Source organism: Rhincodon typus, chromosome 2 (genome assembly GCF_021869965.1).
Source record: "Rhincodon typus isolate 14 chromosome 2, sRhiTyp1.1, whole genome shotgun sequence".
In the NCBI taxonomy this organism is placed as follows: Eukaryota; Metazoa; Chordata; class Chondrichthyes; order Orectolobiformes; family Rhincodontidae; genus Rhincodon; species Rhincodon typus.
In genome coordinates, this window is record NC_063333.1 from 116,095,508 (window position 1) to 116,108,841 (window position 13,334).

Genomic DNA, 13,334 nt, shown 5'->3' on the forward strand with positions numbered 1-13,334 from the left:
CTCACCTTTACTGGCTCCATTCCCGCCTCTTTGACCTGTCTGTTTCCTCTCCACCTATATTCTCCTCTACCTATCTTCTATCTGCCTCCCCCTCTCTCCCTATTTATTTCAGAACCCCCTTCCCCTCCCCCATTTCTGAAGAAGGGTCTAGGCCCGAAACATCAGCCTTCCTGCTCCTCTGATGCTGTTTGGCCTGCTGTGTTCATCCAGCTCTATACCTTGTTATCTCAGATTCTCCAGCATTTGCAGTTCCTACTATCTCCAGCTAACTGACCCAGCTCTTAGAACACGGTTATCTAATATGCTTTATGGCCAGGGACAGGTGGATGTTACTGTGAGAGGGGCATGTTTATAGATCAAGGTAGTAGAAGTGGAGGTATCACAATGTTTGAAATTGTCCAACAGGTTTGAGGTTCTGGCGCCCATGCGGCTAAAAGCATCAACTGCAACATGGAGAAGCAAACTGACCAAGGTGCTATGGGACAGGAAACCACTCAAATGGAGGGAGTTAATGGGAATGCAGTGGTAGCAAAATACAGCATAGTTAGGGGATCAACACAGTTCTCTGCAGTTGACAGCAGGAGTCTGGAAACTGTGTTGCCTGCCTCAGAGTTTGAGACATCTACTTGGGGCTGGAGTCAGACTGGTTTTATTTCTAAAGTAAGAATTTATAAAACACCATAAAAAAACAGTCTGATTCCAACCAAAAACACAAACAGGTTCTAAACAAGATCTCACACCTAACATGTATTGTCTGACGTAAAGTGTCATCTCTTCTTTACACTGATAAAACCTTTAGTTCTCTCAGGACCATGACTTGAAAGGAATTTGGGAATTTACATCTACATATTATTCAATTAAAAGCTTCTAACTGATTAAAGATTTAATATCATCTTAGGTTTGTTTAGTACATCCTCATCAATGGTATGAACCTTTGATCTTTTACTTATAAATTCTGTGTCTGATACTTCCTCTCTCACTGACACCTGAAGAAGGACTGAGGCTCTGAAAGCTTGTGTTTTCAAAATAAACCTGTTGGACTATAACCTGGTGAGAGATAGCAAGAACTGCAGATTCTGGAGTCAGAGATAACACAGTACGGAGCTGGAGGAACACAGCAGACCAGGCAGCATCAGAGGAGCAGGAAAGTTGACGCTTTGCGTTGGGACCCTTCTTCAGAAATGGGGGTGGGGGGGTGTGAGGCGGGGGAAGGGAGCTGGGAAATAAATAAAGAGAGGAGGGGTGGGACTGGGGAAGGTAGGTGGGATGGTGATAGGTAAGTGCAAGTGGGGAATGGTGGGGATTTGTCAGGGAGATGGGTGGGGTGGATAAGTGGGAGAGAAGATGGACATATCGTGTCAGGTCTAGGAGGTGGGGAGAAGAGGGAGGGTTGGACATGGGAGGAGGCCGGGGGGGGGTGGGAGATTTTAAAACTGGTGAATTCCATGTTTAGGCCATCGGGCTGTAGGCTCCGAAGGTGTTGCTCCTCCAGTTTGCGGGTGGTGTCATTGTGACACTGGAGGCGGCCCAGGATGGACATGTCACCCAGGGAGTGGGAGGGAGAGTTAAAATTGTTGGCGACCGGAAGGTGTTGTCATTTGTCACATGCAGAGCACAGATGCTGTACGAAACGATCCTCGAGTCTACATTTGGTCTCACCAATGTAGAGGAGGCCACGTCAGGAGCAACAGATATAGTAGACCAAGGTGACAGATGTGCAGGTGAATGCCTGTCTGATATGGAAGGTTTGTGTTGTGTCTTGAATGGAGGTGAAGGAGGAGGTGTAGGGGCAGGTGTAGCACTTCCTGCAGTTACAGGGAAAGGTGCCGGGGGGTGGTAGGGTTAATGGGGAGTGTGGTGTAGATGAGGGAGTCGCGCAGAGAGCAGTCCCCAGGAAAGGCAGATAGGAGAGGGGAGAGAAATATCGCTTTGGTTGTGGGGTTGGATTGTAGGTGGCGGAAGTGGTGGAGAATGATACGTTGGATACGGAGTTTGGTGGGGTGATATGTGAGGACAAGGGGGATTCTGTCTTTGTTTTGTTGGGGGGAGAGGGTGTGAGGACAGAAGTGCGGGAAATGTAAGAGATCCGGTTGAGGGCATTTTCGATCACTGGAGGGGGGAAGTTACTGTCCTTGAAAAATAGGAGGACATCTGGGATGTGTGGGAATGGAACGCCCCATCTTGGGAGCAGACACGGTGGAGGCAGAGGAATTAGGAATAGGGAATCGCATTCTTGCAGGAGGGTGGGGGAGAGGAGGTGTAGTCTTGGTAGCTGTGGGAGTCGGTGGACTTGAAATAGATGTCAGTTTCGAGGCGGTTACCAGAGATGGAGATGGAGAGGTCCAGGAAGGAGAGGGAGGTATCAGAGATGGTCCAGGTGAATTTGAGGCTGGAGTGAAAGGTGTTAGTAAAGTTGATGAACTGTTCAAACTCCTGGTGTTGTGTGATTTCTGACCTCGTACATGTGGTGGACTTAGATTCACAAAAGGCATTTGATAAGTTGCCACATCAGAAGTCACTACAGAAAATAAATGATCATGGTGTGAAAGGTAACATATCAGTATGGATAAAGGATTGGTTAGCTGATGGGAAGCAGATGTAAATGGACTTTATAAGGTTGACAATCTGCAACTAGTGGAATGCTACAGGGATCAGCCCTGGGGCCCGAACTACTTATGATCTGTATCAATGGCTTGGATGTAGGGCCCAAATGTATGGTAGCTAAATTTGCCAGTGACATCAAGATGGATAAGATGTTGTCAAGAGAAGGTAGTGTGTCTGATCGGGGATATTGATTGGTTAAGTGAATGGGCAAAACCTTAGCTGATGGAGTATCGTGGAGGAAAATGGGAAATTATCCACTTTGGCAGAAAGAATAGAAAACAGCATTCTACCAAAATAGAGGGAGATTGCAAAACTTAGGTACAGAGAGATCTTGATGTCCTCATATATTAATCATAAAAAGTGAGCAAGAAAGCAAGTAAAATATTGATGTTTATTGCAATGGAAAATGAGTCCAAGAGTAGGGGCATTTTACTGCAGCTTTACAAAGCATGGTGAGACCATATCTGGAATACTGAGTAGAATTTTAGTCTCCTTTTTGAAAATACATGTAATAAATACATTAAAAGCAGTTCAGAGAAGGTTGACTTATCTCATCTTTGGGATGAAGAACTCATGAAAAAGAATGGAAGAGGCTAAACCTTTATCTACTGGAATTTAAAAGAATAAGAGCTGTTCATAATGAAGCATATAAAATGCTGAGGACCTTGACAGGGTGGATTCTTAAAGGATGTAAGACATGAACCAGGGCATACAGTTTATGAATGGGATAAGATGAAGATAAGGAAGAACATTTCTATGAAGAGTCAGTTGCCTATGGAATTTTCTTTGTTGGAAAACAATGGAGGCTGGATGATTGATTTTTTCAAGTTTAATTTAGATAAGAGAGTTAAGGGTTATTGGGGCAGTCAGAAAAGCACAGTTGAGGGTGTTGTTTGTGTATCTCACTCTTAAGAGGGTTCACTTTCAAGACTCCAGACACTGTGTGTCTACAATGTTGTCACTTTGCCTGAGAGGATGTTTCCCCTCATGGGAGAGTCTAGGACCAGACGGCATAGTCTCAGAATTAAGGGACAACAATTTAAGATGAGAAGAGAAGGAATTTCTTTTCTCAGGGGGTTGTGAGTCTTTGGAATGTCTTGTCACTAAAAACTGGAGGGGGTAGAGTCCTCATGAATGTTTAAAACTTAGATGGATAGAATTCTTGATAAGTAGGGGATACAAGGATTATGGGAAAGGGAGTGAAAGTTGATGTGAAGAGTGTCAAATCAGTCATGATTCTATTGAATGACAGAACAGGCTCATGGAGCCAAACAACCTAGTCTTGTTTCTATTACTTATAACCTTAAAGTCTTAAATCAGTTGGTTGCTGTAATGTCGCCTTCACAACTGTAATGTGTTTTACTGTTTTAAATTAACTCGTGTACAGAATTAATAAATCTGATGAGCAATTGATTATTTGACCTTTATCATTAACATGACTTGGTGAGCAGTGGTGGAAAACATCATGATGATGAGGCTTATCATGCTGGGGCAGGCAGAAAGCAAGTTAATTGACTGCCTTAAATCTTGGAAAAGAACACAGGACAACTCTCAATTTCTTAGTTCATTACAGGCTGTTGAAAACATTAAAGACAAGTGATTGGGGACAAACACAGATAATGCTGGAGAAACTCAGTATGTCTGGCAGCATCTGTGGAGGAAGAAACAGAATTGATATTTTGTGTCTGGTATGACACTTTTTCAGAACTGGTGCATGTTAGATCAACAGCAAACAAGGGAAGGTCAAAAGCATGTTGTTAGATAATTCCCTAGTCCAGTAGATCTCCAAATAGAATTTAAGATGTTTCAATAGCATTCAAGTTTTGGTTTCTATTTCACATGTATCTGATGCAGAAAAATAAGACATTTATATTTGCTTAGCATTTGGGAGTGAAAGTCTACACAGACTTAACCTTTCAGGACTGACAATCAAATAGATAAAAGATATCCAAAAAATATGGACAATACCAGAAGACCAATTCAGAATCAGAGAAAACTTCTACAATCAAATGCTGAGGGGATTTGAACAACTCCAAACAATTTGAGAAATGAGATCAGTCAATGCCTAATCTGAAACAAAACCTGACTGTTATGTGGAACAGCAACTGCAGTCCATGAAAGAAAAACTTGACATCAAAAACTGGAATGATAGACAATAACACTGATGACCGTAAAACTCAATGACTCCTCCACACAAGGTCACTATCATGAGATCTGGGACAACACAGTGTGGAGCTGGAGGAACACAGCAGGTCAGGCAGCATTAGAGGAGCAGGAAAGTTGACGTTTCAGGTCGGGACCCTTCTTCAGAAATGAGGAGGGGGAAGGGAGCTAGGAAATAGATAGAGAGAGGAGGGGTGGGGCTGGGGAAGGTAGTTGAGATGGTGATAGGTGAGTGTAGGTAGGGAATGGTAGGGATTGGTCAGTGAGGAGGGAGGAGTAGATAGTTGGGAGAGAAGATGGACAGGTTGTGTCAGATCAAGGAGGCTTGGAAGAGAGGCAGGATTGGACATGGGATAAGGCCGTGGATGGGAGATTTTAAAACTGGTGAATTCCATGTTTAGGCCATGGGGCTGTAGGCTCCCGAGGCGGAATTTGAGGCATTGCTCCTCCAGTTTGCCTGTGCCGTCTGATGTTCATCTTGGGACCAGACGCGGCAGAGGAATTGGGAGTATGGGTTTGCATTCTTGCAGGACAGTGGGTGAGAGGAGGTGTAGTCCAGGTAGCTGTAGGAGTCAGTGGGCTTGAAATAGATGTCAGTTTCGAGGCAGTAACCAGAGATGGAGACAGAGAGGTCTAGGAAGGAGAGGGAGGTATCAGAGGTGGTCCAGGTGAATTTGAGGTTGGGGTGAAAGGTGTTAGTAAAGTTGATGAACTGTTCAAGCTTCTCATGGGAGCACAAGGCAGCACCGATACAGTCATTGATGTAGCAGAGGAGGAATTGGGGGATAGTGCCAGTGTAACAGCAGAAAAGGGTCTGTTCCATGTATCCTATGAAGAGGCAGGCATAGCTCAGACCCATATGGGTGCCCATCTACACCCCTTTTGTCTGTAGTAAGTGGGAGGAATTAAAAGAGAAGGTGTTCAGGGTAACGATGAGTTCGGTTAAGTGGATGAGGGTGTCGGTGGAGGGGGACTGGTTGGGCCTGCGGGAGAGGAAGAAGCGGAGGGCTTTTAGGCCATCTGTGTGGGGGATACAAGTGTATAGGGATTAGACGTCCATAATGAAGATGAGGTGTTGGGGGCCAGGGAATTGGAAGTCTTGGTGGAGGTGAAGGGTGTGAGTGGTGTCCTGGACGTAGATGGGGAGTTCCTGGACCAGGAGGGAAAAGACAGAGTCAAGGTAAGCAGAGCTGAGTTCAGTGGGGCAGGAGCAGGCAGGGACAATGGGTCAGCCAGGGCAGTCGGGTTTGTGAGATCTGGATGTATTAGCAAACTATCAATATGTTATAGAGAAACACAGGCTCATTTGTTATTGTAACTTATAAAATTTATTTTGAAAAGGAGAGAGATGTTATCTGTGTACCGTACCTTTAAGGAAGTTCACCATTAAGAACACCATGTACTGTGTGTATACAAGTTTGTGATTCTACCCAGCATTCATTCTGCTGTAAGTCTGCAAGCTGCACACACAGAAATCAAGAGACAACAAGGTGCAGGGCTGGATGAACACAGCAGGCCAAGCAGCATCATAGGAGCAGAGAGGCTGACGTTTCGGGCCTCGACCCTTCATCAGAAAAGGGGGAGGGGAAGGGGGTTTTGAAATAAATAGGGAGAGAGTGGGAGGCGGATAGAAGAGGGATAGAGGAGAGGATAGGTGGAGAGGAAACAAACAGGTCGAAGAGGCGGGGATGGGGCCAGGAAAGGTGAGTGTAGGTAGGGAGTTAGGAAGGGGATAGGTCAGTCCAGGGAGGACGGACAGGTCAAGGGGGCGGGATGAGGTTGGTCGGTAGGAGATGGAGGTGCGGCTTGAGGTGGGAGGAGGGGATAGGTGGGAGGAAGAACAGGTTAGGGAGGCAGGGACGAGTTGGACTGGTTTTGGGATGCGGTGGGGGGAGGGGAGATTTTGAAACTTGTGAAATCCACATTGATACCATTGGGCTGCAGGGTTCCCAAGCGGAATATGAGTTGCTGTTCCTGCAACCTTCGGGTGGCATCGTTGTGGCACTGCAGGAGGCCCAGGATGGACATGTCGTCTGAGGAATGGGAGGGGGAGTTGAAATGGTTCGCGACTGGGAGGTGCAGTTGTTTGTTGCGAACCGAGCGTAGGTGTTCTGCAAAGCGGTCCCCGAGTCTCCGCTTGGTTTCCCCGATGTAGAGGAAGCCACACCGGGTACAGCGGATGCAGTATACCACATTGGCAGATGTGCAGGTGAACATCTGCTTGATGTGGAAAGTCTTCTTGGGGCCTGGGATGGGGGTGAGGGAGGAGGTATGGGGGCAGGTGTAGCACTTCCTGCGGTTGCAGGGAAAAGTGCCGGGTGTGGTGGAGCTGGAGGGGAGTGTGGAGCGGACAAGGGAGTCACGGAGAGAGTTGTCCCTCCGGAAAGCAGATAAGGGTGGGGAGGGAAAGATGTCTTTGGTGGTGGGGTCGGATTGCAGATGGCGGAAGTGTCGGAGGATGATGCTTTGGATCCGGAGGTTGGTGGGGTGGTACGTGAGGACGAGGGGGATTCTTTTTTGGTTCTTATTGCGTGGACGGGGTGTGAGGGATGAGGTGCGGGAGATGTGGGAGACACGGTTGAGGGCGTTCTCGACCACCGAGGAGGGGAAGTTACGGTCCTTGAAAAACGAGGACAACTGAGATGTACGGGAGTGGAATGCCTCATCCTGGGAGCAGATGCGGCGGAGGCGAAGGAATTGGGAATAGGGGATAGCATTTTTGCAGGAAGGTGGGTGGGAGGAGGAGTATTCTAGGTAGCTGTGGGAGTCGGTGGGCTTGAAATGAATATCGGTTTCGAGGTGGTTGCCCGATATGGAGACAGAGAGGTCCAGGAAGGGGAGAGAGGTGTTAGAGATGGTCCAGGTAAATTTAAGGTTGGGGTGGAAGGTGTTAGTGAAGTGTATGAACTGTTCGAGCTCCTCGTGGGAGCACGAGGCGGCACCGATACAGTCATCAATGTAACGGAGGAAGAGGTGGGGTTTAGGGCCGGTGTAGGTACGGAAGAGGGATTGTTCCACGTAACCTACAAAGAGGCAGGCGTAGCTTGGGCCCATGCGGGTACCCATGGCTACCCCCTTTGTCTGTAGGAAGTGGGAGGAATTGAAAGAGAAGTTGTTGAGTGTGAGGACGAGTTCGGCTAAGCGGATGAGGGTGTCAGTGGAGGGGGACTGGTCGGGCCTGCGGGACAGGAAGAAGCGGAGGGCCTTAAGGCCATCTGCATGGGGAATGCAGGTGTAGAGGGACTGGACGTCCATGGTAAAGATGAGGTGTTGGGGACCGGGGAATTGGAAGTTCTGGAGGAGGTGGAGGGCGTGGGTGGTGTCACGGACATAGGTAGGGAGTTCCTGGACCAAGGGGGAGAAAATGGAGTCGAGATAGTTGGAGATCAGTTCGGTGGGGCAGGAGCAGGCGGAGACAATGGGTCGACCGGGGCATTCAGGTTTGTGGATTTTGGGAAGGAGATAGAAGCGGGCAGTGCGAGGTTGGGGAACGATGAGGTTGGAGGCCGTGGGTGGGAGGTCACCGGAGGTGATGAGGTTGTGGATGGTTTGCGAGATGATGGTTTGGTGCTCAGGGGTGGGGTCATGATCAAGGGGGCGGTAGGAGGAGGTGTCGGAGAGTTGGCGTCCGGCCTCGGCGATGTAGAGGTCAGTGCGCCATACTACAACTGCACCTCCCTTGTCCGCGGGTTTTATGGTGAGGTTGGGATTGGAGCGGAGGGAGCGGAGGGCTGCACGTTCTGCGGGGGAGAGGTTGGAGTGGGTGAGAGGGGTGGAGAGGTTGAGGCGATTGATGTCTCGACGGCAGTTGGAGATGAAGAGGTCGAGGGAGGGTAGGAGGCCTTGGGGTGGTGTCCAGGAGGAGGGGGTGTGTTGGAAGCGGGAGAAGGGGTCAGTAGAGGGAGGGTTAGGTTCACGGTTGAAGAAGTAAGCGTGGAGGCGGAGGCGGCGGAAAAACTGCTCTATGTCCAAGCGTGAGCGGTATTCGTTGATCTGTGGGTGGAGGGGGACAAAGGTGAGCCCTTTACTGAGGACTGACCGTTCGTCCTCAGTAAGGGGTAGCTCTAGGGGGATGGTGAAGACTCGGCAGGGCTGGGTGCTGCTGTCTCCTCTGGAGCTGCTGGCTGTGGAGGTGGTGGGCGGAGCTACGTCGGCGTCGGCTGTGGGCGGAGCTGTGTCGGCGTCGGCTGTGGGCGGAGCTGCGTCGGCGTCGGCTGTGGGCGGAGCTGCGTCGGCGGTGGGCGGAGTTGTGCCGGTGTCGGCGGTGGGCGGAGTTGCGCCGGCGGTGGGTGGAGTTGCGTCCGCGTCGGTGATGGGCGGACCGGCGTCGGAGGTAGGGGGAGCGGGGTAGGCGGCGGCAGTAGCGGTGAGGGTGGTCGCGACTTCAGTGTCGGTAATCACTTGGTTGCTGTTATGTCTGCTTCATAACTTGTTATGTGTTTTTACTTTTTCAAATAAACTGACACATGGAGATAATCAAACCCTGATAATGATTGATCACTAGACTATTACCATTAACATGATAGGAAGAATGGCCAAATCAGCCACGATGTTATGGAATGGTAGAGCAGATTTCAATGCTGTAGTGGCCTACTCCTGCTTTTAAGGCTTATCTATCAATTAACATTTTGCTGAAGGGTGAACCTGCTTTTAATGAAGCGTTCTTAAGAAATATAGATAACAAAGAGGAAAGAACCGACGGACCGACGGAGATATGGTGAATAGAGCCACTGGGCAGGAATTTGCCTTGGGCAGTAATTACAAGGCAGGCAATCTCACTATTTCTTCCTGTTATCTTCCCTGCCTATATTCAGTGATATTAAAGTAAACATATGTGCATTAAGTTATTGACTATCAGGCAAGGGGAATAACAGCTATCTTGAAGGATATCACCAATTCTGCACTACCTGTTAAAACAAATTTCTACCCCACCATTCAATTTGTGACCCTTGTAACAGGCTAATGCTTTTCATGCAGCTGATATAACTGGTTTACTTGCATCAAATCACATGGGTATTTTCTCACAAACTTGTTTTGTTTTATAACAGATCATAATCAGCTCCTTTTATGTTGCAGCTTCCTTCACTTTGACTGCCGTGTAACAGCAGGCATAAACTTCCATGTGTATTTCCTGACTGACAAGGAGCAGACAGAAAGATGTCGGCCAGCCTCGTTGGCTGCCAGAGGTCACTTGAATGCACACAGTGGCAGTTTTGTTTTCCATTTCCTTGCGTGACTACAATTAAGCGCAGAAGGGAAGTTAGGGTCTGAAAATATGATAAGCAGCTATGATCAATGCAAACATTGCTTCACATATACTTGAAATATTGTGGTTTTGTTTTTTACTTTGTCTTCTCTACTTTTGGATCTTACAGATAAAACAAAAACATTTGCCTGCTGTAGCCTTCATGTGATTCACTCACTTTCTATTCTCATTAACTTTTCAGCACTTCAAAGATTTCACTTTTCAGTTGTTCCTTTATTCTCATGGTGAGCTGCATTTTACTAATGTCTTTAGTTTTCAACTTCATTCTTTCATACTTATGTGCATGCATTGTCCTTTCCTTCACATGCCTTGTCCTCTAAGCACCTTGTTAAGTATTGATCTGAAAAGAAAATCAAAAGAATTTGAATTCACTTAATGCCTTTCACATTCTCAGGAAGTCATAAGAGTCTTTACACTAAATGAAGTACTCTTTTGAAACACGATTACTTTGCAATAAGCGAAATGCTGCAAACAAATTGCAAACACCAAACTTTCAAAACCCAGCAATGAAATAAATGACAAGATCTATTTTTTAAGTGTTGGCTGAGGGATAAATTTTGACCTTTTCTGTTAATAACTATTCCCGCATAAGCGTTCACATTTAGTTAGACACACAAGCTATTCCCTCCATCTAAATAGCAACACAATCTGACAAACTATGAATTTGACTACCTTCATATACCATATGCCAGTTTTCTCATCCATTGCCAATTCTACACATCCCTCCCTTCCTTTGGCACCATGCTTCAGTGTTTCTAGTTTTGATTACTGCCAAAAATGCTAAAGAATAAATACAGGTAGCTCTGCTAAAATGCATGTTTGGTTCATGCAAATTGGCTGTAACACAATTGATGAATTGGGGATGCTGTTAGGATAACGTGAACTTTCTGCTGTATAGGTGCAGCGATTTTCTATACTGATTTCCCTATATTGCGATTTTCTATAATGCAAGGTCACGCAAGAATGTAACTATCATGTTATAGGACAATTACCTGTACCCTTCATCCAATTAAACGATAGAGATGATAAATACCTTCGGCCCAAGGACTGATGCTTGTGACACTCCACTAGTTGCACCCTACCATCCTGAAAATGACATTAAAAAACAGAGTTACATTTGCTAAGCTACCGGGTCTTTCTAGAGTCTAGGGAATTTTAGAAGTTCAAAACCAATGCACCCACCATATGTGTAGTTATGTCACTTTCAGAACTCAAGTTGTAGACCACCAGGTACAAGTCACTTGTTGACATTTAGTTGAGTACATTTCTTCAGTTTCTTTTATTACTGATAGTAATTCATGTAAGTTCTTCATTCTTTTCAGATTATTTATTCTCACACTTCTCGTATGATTTTTGTGCCTTCCATCATGAAGACAGACCCATAGAGGTGAATTTTTCCATTTTTTGGTGATGTTTATTTCAGTGAGAATTCATGGTAGGTGATCTGTCAATTTTTCTCATGCAACTGTCTGTTATTCATTCGTTATGGAACTGGCCTCTATGGTGCCCAGCTCATCAAACTGTGTGGCAGAAGAGAGGCAGGTACTTGCCATTCTGGCAACATTGTGATGTTCATGTTGTTGGCGCCATGTTTGTAGATCAGATGGAGACCTTGACTGATTGTAGTAGCACCATCTGACTGACTATATTTCACTCCACTGAGGACAGGTCTGCTTTCACTTTCAGACATAGCCATTTGGTTGAGGCCCATGCAGTGTGTTTGCTGCATAAACTGCTGACACACACTGTAGGTGTGACGTTGATGTAGCATCATACCATACAGCAATATGCCCATCCCCTTGACTCTTCAGTGCTCTACACAATGACAAAACTGCCTGCCTCTCCTGCAACAAGAATGAAAGCAGAAGAGTCTATAAATTGAAGCTGAAGAGCCTATTCTTGAAAAAGCAGCATAAATCAGAGAATGACAGTGTCCAAGTCAGTGCAAAGTGAGTGAACACAAAGAAAGTAAGCTAACATCCATAGGATGTTTCCTATGCAGATATATGAGACGCGTTGGTCATCCTTGCACCCAAGGCAATCTGGCAGGAGCATGCATATCATAAGTGTCCCTGAGCTCCAAAACAAAATCCTGAATGTTGATGTGGTATGAGTGTTGGTCCAAAAGCAGCCATGATGATGTGGTGAAGCTGATGGCCCTCTTTGTGGATGAAGGATGGAAGAGAACAGCATTTAAGGTGCATGCAGGGAAATGGTGGCAACGGTGCGGTTAGATAAAGACATGGAGAAGCAAGAGGTGAGCTTCAGCTGCCAGGTAAGCACTCTGACTTTCATGTTCATTATTGACGTCATCCAGTTTCACAGGCAGGGACGGGAGAATGGAGAGCTACGTATAAATGAGGGGAGATTAGCTAATGATGAGATGCAAAAGTATGGAAATAACATAATCGCTAATCGTTAGTGAGATTCAGTACTTGCCCTAAGAGAAAAATTAGAAATTCTTTCTCTCAACATGGAGAATCTCAGTTTTTTCCAGTCTCGTCATATTTTCCCAATTTTCTCTCCATTGGCTGTGCTGTTCAAGGCATGACATTTCAACCAAAATACTGTTAGTGTCTCTATCAATTCCTTATTTCCCATTATAACGTTTCCTGTATCTACCTGTAAGGGAATTTGTTCTCCAAGGTATTATTTTCCAAACTTTTTTGCCCAGTCTATATGAAGAATCCTGCACACACCACACCACTCTCCCCGCCGCCACCACCACCACCCCCACACCTGGCACGCCCACAGTTATTGCAAATGGATGAGAAAGAAATTGATGGAGTGGGATAAAGCAGAAAATGGGAACAAACCAACAAAAAATATAAAACAGCTTATAAGAGCTTTTGCTGATGTGTTACAGTGCACTCAAAGATTCGAAGTTTTAAGATGATGGGTGATTTAAGGTGATAAGACATAGGAGAAGAAGTAGGCCATTCAGCCCATAGATTACGCCTCTGTCACTCAATGAGATCATAGCCGATCTAATAATCATCAACTTGATTTTCCTGCCTTTTACCCATAGACCTTGATTCCCATGCTGATGATACATCTGTCTATCTCAGCCTTGAATACACTTAATGACCCAATCTTATCTGCCATCTGTGGTAAGTAATTCCATAGATTCACAACTGTCTGAGAGAAGAAATCCCTCCTTGTTTCTGTCATAATATGCAACACTTTATTCTGAGATTATGCCTCTGGTCCTAGACTCTTCCACAAGAGGTAACAACCTCTCTGCATCTACTCTGCCAAATTCCCTAAGAATCTTTTATGTTTTAATAAAGTCGCTTTTATT